General features: G+C 42.4%; 1 protein-coding gene across 3 annotated transcripts in view; it reads left to right on the top strand.

Moving 5' to 3' along the window:
* The first annotated feature begins 1,780 nt into the window (after positions 1-1,780).
* Positions 1,781-6,000, top strand: part of LOC103597206 (IST1 homolog) — a 29,228-nt gene continuing 25,008 nt past the window's right edge. The window contains exon 1 of one of the 3 annotated variants that reach the window (XM_008581018.1): positions 1,781-2,121. The gene's annotated coding sequence lies outside the window, so the exon portion shown is untranslated. Of the gene's footprint in view, positions 2,122-2,163; positions 2,366-6,000 lie in introns of those variants that run through there. The other 2 variants (XM_008581017.1, XM_008581016.1) reach the window with 2 other exon arrangements.

The following is a 6,000-nucleotide window of genomic DNA, read 5'->3' as shown; positions in this document are numbered from 1 at the left end:
AATGTAACCAATAAGTACAATTCATGCAGGCAAATATCTAGTCATCGCAGCATAGTTCACAGAGGCAAAATAATGGAAATAACCCAAATGCCCATCAATAAAGTACTGCTTAAAAAATTATGGTACACATATACAATAGATTATGTTATCATTTATTTATTTGGTGGCTGGCCAGTACCAGGTTTCGAACCCCCAACTTTGTAATCCTTGAATGAGAATTATTGGTAAAAACCGGTATGGGACAATCTCCAAGATATATATCTTAAAGTAAGTTACATATAGTATGCTACTATATGTGTTTAAAAAAAGGCATACATATGGTTTTACATGCAGATAATCCTTCACTGGAAGGATATTGATAGCATTAAATATTATCTGTCATTGTTCTAAGAGCTTTTCATAAATAAATATTTAGTCCTCACAACTTTATTAAGGTAGGTGATACTATTCTAATTTTACAGATTAGGAAACCAAGGCACACAGAGATTAAGTAACTTGCATGAAGGCACAAGAATGTAGTAACAATGGTTACTTTACTTCTGGAGAGGGGAACGGAAAGACTAAGGGTCAGAGGAGGCAAATTTTCATTGTACATCTTCTTCAGCTGTGTACGTGGTTTGCCATGTTTATGAATTGCTTAAATTATATTTACAGCTATCTGTACCATTAAGAAGTTCAGCAAAAGACTATCATAAGCACACTACTCACAAGACAGTTAATCTTACTAATGTTCAGAGATATGCAAATTAAAATATTGTCTCTTAGCTTCAGAAAGATTCGAGAGATTGATAATGCTCACAGTTGGGGACTGTGAGGAAATGGGGACTCTCATAGACTATTATGAAGAGGATAACGTGACAGAACTTTTTGGAAGCAAAGTCTGGTCATGGTTTGAATTAGTTTGCTAGGGCTACTCTAACAAACTACCACAAACTGGGTGGCTTAAACAACAGAAATTTATTTCACAGTTCTGGAGGCTAGAAGTGTGAAATCAAGGTGTTGGCAGGATTGGTTCCTTCTTTTCTTTTTTTCTTTTATTTATTTTTCTGTGTTGAGCTCTGTGTTGGAGGACTGGTTCCCTCTAAGGGCTTTGAGGAAGACAATTTCCCTAATTGTCTCAAAAACATCTTTTAGAATTGGTTTGTTTGAAACACTGTCTAAACAACGTCCACACACTACATTTGGTTGCTGTGTCTTTAGGGCTTTCTAAATTAGAGCAGCCCGCCCTCACTTTTTTTTTTTTTGATACCATTATTTTGTTGCAGAACTTATTGGGAGGAAAAAAAAAACGATCACGCATATTTTAAAGGAACCTAATACTGTATATCTTGAGGTCCTGAAATCTGGTCTTATTTCGAAATTATGCAAATGGTTATAAAGACACAGTACTTCCAAATTCTTATAAACCTCTTACGGTAACGCCTAGCTTCGTACTCATGTTACGACTGCCCCAGTACAATTTAGCAACCCACAATCCCGGTCTCCGTAGATAGAGTTCTCCTGCAGGGGGCAGGATTAGCTCCTTCTGGAAGCCAAGAGCCCAGGAAGCCCCTTCCAAATGATAACCAAATGAAACAAAGATAAGCAAATGAAAAAGATTCCTCTGAATACAAAGACAAATATGGGAAATTGCCAGAGAATGTGGTGTTGAGGAAACATTACAGAATTAAACAACACACACTGGGGAGATTTTGCTTGAAAGGGTAATCAGACTTGGCTTAAGTGCGGGGCAGAGTCCATACATGGAAATGGAGAGTCGGTGGATGAAGAGTTGGATAAACAGCAGCGAGCTGCCAGACAGGGGTCGAAACCTGCTCGGACACTCCGCCCAGGGACAGAAACCGAGACTCGAGAACGAGCGGAGAGTCCAGCGAGGGACGCGAGCACATCTCAGCGAGGAACGCGCGGCGTTGGAGAGGCAGCACTGGAACCAGTTTTTCCGCGACTGGAACAATCCGGAAGAAGGGCTCGGAACCGGACAACGAGCCACCGCCCGCCAACCTTACCACGCCCAGGGCAAAATCCAGGGCGCGCCAGCAGCAGGTGACCCAATCGGCATGTCGTCGCTTTGGCACGTCATGTTCGGCACCCACGCAAGTCAAGGTCCGCACCTCCGCCGCAGTAAGTAGTTCCTGGCCGCGCCGACTCCGTAGGGAGGCGAGGGAGGGAACCCTGGGCCCTCAGCGCGGGGTCCCGGCGGCGACGGGAGCGCAGCCAATGCTTGGGGAGGAGGGCGTGGCTAGCTCTGTCTCGTGGATCCATCCGCCCGGGCTTGCTGTGCTGAGGCCGATGGAGCGGCCATTTTGGATGCTGGGCTGTGATTCTTAAGTTCGTCTCTGCTGTTCTGACGCTTGCATTTGGCCAGGTGAGTGTGTCGTTCTCGTCGTCGAGGGTTATCGTCTTCCTCTTCGCTCTGCACTCCGGCTTTAGCATTCCCCAACCAACGCTAGGGTCTCGGATTCAAACGACCCTTTAGGTGGCAGATGAGGAGAAAGGGAAGGCTCCTGGAAGTGGGAGTCAGGCCGGAGGTGCCGGCCCCGGCTGGGGGACGGAGGGGCGTGGCAGGAGATGCTCAAAGCCGCCAGACTTTCCGGTTGTCCTCCCTGCCCCGAGGCGTCTCTTCCCTGGTGCCGAAACGTCGCGGCCTGGGCTCTTCGGTGACACCCCTACCCCGTGTCTTCGGGCCCAGGGAGACTTCGGGAAGGTCGGGGTCTCCACTGCCAGGAGAGGCTGATCGTCTCCCAGTCCACGCAGCCTCCGCCGGGCGGGGTGGCTTCCTGGGCTTGTTTCCTGAGTGGCCCGGAATTGGGTCCCGATCGGCTGGAGAAAACTACCTTTTCTTTCGCTGAAGCAAGGCCCCGGCTTCTGCCCCCTTTCGCAGACCTTACGTGTGTGGTGAGAGACATTGTGAGGAGCCTGCGACCGGCCCTGACGTTGTCCCTTTCCTCATCGTGTTCTCAGCGCTCTTCCGGGGTGCTGGAAGCGAGGAGTTGAGGCTCACCAGCATTAACTTCAACGAGGATCGGACCCCAGAGCGTCCGTTTAATAATTAGGTAATAGGACTGTAGGATAGTTGTAAGACACAGCCACCTTCACTTTCTGTTAAGTGGTAAACGTGAAGTCTGGTCTGAAACAGCTTTTTGGGGGGATTGTAATTTTTTTTTTAATTATGCTTATCTATTTATTACTTTCTAACTTTTTATTACGGAAAATTTTAGACAGACAAAAGTAAAGCGTATAATAAATTCACTCCTCATCCAGCTTCAAAAACGATCAACTCGTGACCAATCTTTATGTATACGCCTCCTTATGTATTTTTTAGTACAATAAAATAATAATTGATATATAGTAGGTGGCTCTTGGGGCCATGAAGGCAAGGACCATGTCTGTCTTGTTTGGTGTTTCTTCATACCTGGGATAGCCCCACACAGTGCTTTGCACATGGTAGATTCTCAGTAAATATTTGTCCAGTAAATGTACTTTGTTTATTCCTAACAAGAAACTTTTGTAATTATTGTGGCACCATCCTATCTAAAATTGCTTGTGGTATTAAACATTGTGTGTGGTTTAAAAAACTCATTAGGCCATAAAAAAGGCATTTTTATTTTTATTTATTTATTTATTTATTTATTTTTTAAAAGATGACCGGTAAGGGGATCTTTACCCTTGACTTGGTGTCGTCAGCACCACGCTCAGCCAGTGAGCGAACCGGCCATCCCTATATGGGATCCGAACCCGGGGCCTTGGTGTTATCAGCACCGCACTCTCCCGAGTGAGCCACGGGCCGGCCCGATATATATGTATTTATCCCCCTCCTTCTCCAAGTAGAGAATGCTTTTGACTCTTGTACCTAGAAAGCAGTAGTTTATGGGAAACTGTTTTTACACCTTCCTCAGGACCACATCTTCTGGGATAGGAGGGTTTGATAATAGTCATTAGAAGATTAAAAAAAAATGTGTAAAACCTCAAGTGTTGATGTTACATTTTCAAATCATCCAGTTTTTAAATCTTCTCATTTTTAAAGTAGTGTTGTTATTTTGTCCAAATTATTTTTCCTTCTCCCTCTCTTCCTGTGCTTCTGGTTTCGGAATGATCAGGAACTACAGAATCCCCCACTCTAGTCTATTTTATTTAAGCTCTCATTCTTTTAAAATAATCAGGATCAAGTCCCATGATATGTAGCCTATTTTGATTAAAAAATAAAACTAGAAAACAAAGTATTAAAGAAATAATTTCAAGGGGGCCGGCCTGTGGCTCACTTGGGAGAGCATGGTGCTGACAACACCAAGTCAAGGGTTAAGATCCTCTTACTGGTCATCTTTAAAAAAAAGAAAGAAAGAAAGAATTTCAAATACAAGAAAAGTAATATACACATGAATACTTATTTCAGCATTATTTACATGGTATGTGTCAAAAGGCTGTCCCCAGGGGATTTAGTAATCAGTGAAATATTAGATAGCCATTAAAATACGGTTTGAGACTGTAACATGATATATTGATAGAAGGATTCAATAGTGCTCATAATCCATTAGTACAACTTTATAAAAATATACCTTAAAAACTCTTGGTAAAAAAATATACCTGATGAATTTTCTATAATGTTTTTATATCTTATTGTGAAACAAGATAAAGATTCTTCCATAATGCCCATACATTCCAGTATTTATAGTTCCCTGCAGAAAACTTTGATCGTTTCTGAATTCTGAAGCCTGCACTTTCTTGTGAATTAAATGTGATGCTGCTGGTTTTGTAGTCCTTTATTTTATTAAACTTTTTATCTCGATTAGTTTGATCAGTGAAGATTTGCTTGGAGTTTATAGTATGAGAATTCAGTAAACTTCCTGGCAATCCATATGTGACATACTTTCACAGGATTCTATATATAGTAGGTGCATAATTATTACTTCTCACAAGGTAAATTCAATAGCCTGGATACACAAAACAGTTAACATTGTTATACAATTAGCCCTAACATTTTCCATGCATATCCATAAAATCTTATTTGACCAAACAGAATTTCCAAAGCTGTGCATTCAATAGCAACCCCAGAGAAAACATTAAAACAAATAAAGGTTAAACCAAATGAATGGGCAGTTTTTGGGGGGGTTTTTGTTTGTTTGTTTGTTTGTTTGTCCTTTTTGAGACCGGCCGCACAGCGCTCAGCCAGTCGCTCAGCCAGTGAGCGCTGTGAGCGCACCGGTCATCCCTATGTAGGATCCGAACCCGTGGCGGGTGCGCTCCCAGCGCCGCACTCTCCCGAGTGCGCCACGGGCTCGGCCCTTGAAAATGCCTTCTAACACCTCATTTTCAGATATTCATAACTGCATTATAGTGGTGGTCATACCTAAATCTGTTCGTATCACTTATTTTATAAGAAAAAGTGTTCAGAATAAATTATACATTTCAGGTACAAAAGTTTTTGTATATATTGAGAAATCTCTCTAGCTGTGATTGCCTCTGCTCTCTCCCCTCTTCACTTGGTACTGTTGGAGCTACAGACTCTGAAGCTGGTCCTTTAGGACTTTTTTTTTCCCCCTAGTTTTAGCTACTTTGAATAGAGCTTTCATGATCACGACTTCTGGGCAGTTCACTAGTTTGGGCAGCAGTTCTGAGCTGCAGCAGTCTCTACTTTCCTCCCCCAAACAATCTAAGAGGAAGCATTCAACCTATGGTTGTTTCAGGTTTGTTTTTATGTCACTTAACCCCATTAAATTGTGATCTCCTTGAAGGCCACAGTCAGCTCTCATGTAAATGTCTTTCGTGTACAAGCGGCTTAGCACAGTGCCTGATAGACTAGCATGCAACAAATGTTGGTGAGTGAATGAATGGCAGTAAAGATTTGAGGTACAAAGTGATCTTGGAATAATCTCTTAAAGAATTTTAAATTAGGTATTGGACAATATTAGTATGTATATAATGTATTCACGTACACATGTTTTTGTGTATGTATGTATTTGTTTGTATATATATATATAAACAGTAACTGTTGACTGGACTATT

This window comes from Galeopterus variegatus, unplaced genomic scaffold, assembly GCF_000696425.1.
Source record: "Galeopterus variegatus unplaced genomic scaffold, G_variegatus-3.0.2 Scaffold2236, whole genome shotgun sequence".
In the NCBI taxonomy this organism is placed as follows: domain Eukaryota; kingdom Metazoa; phylum Chordata; class Mammalia; order Dermoptera; family Cynocephalidae; genus Galeopterus; species Galeopterus variegatus.
The sequence above is the reverse complement of the archived record's forward strand: the minus strand, read 5'-3'. Positions and strand labels throughout refer to the sequence as shown.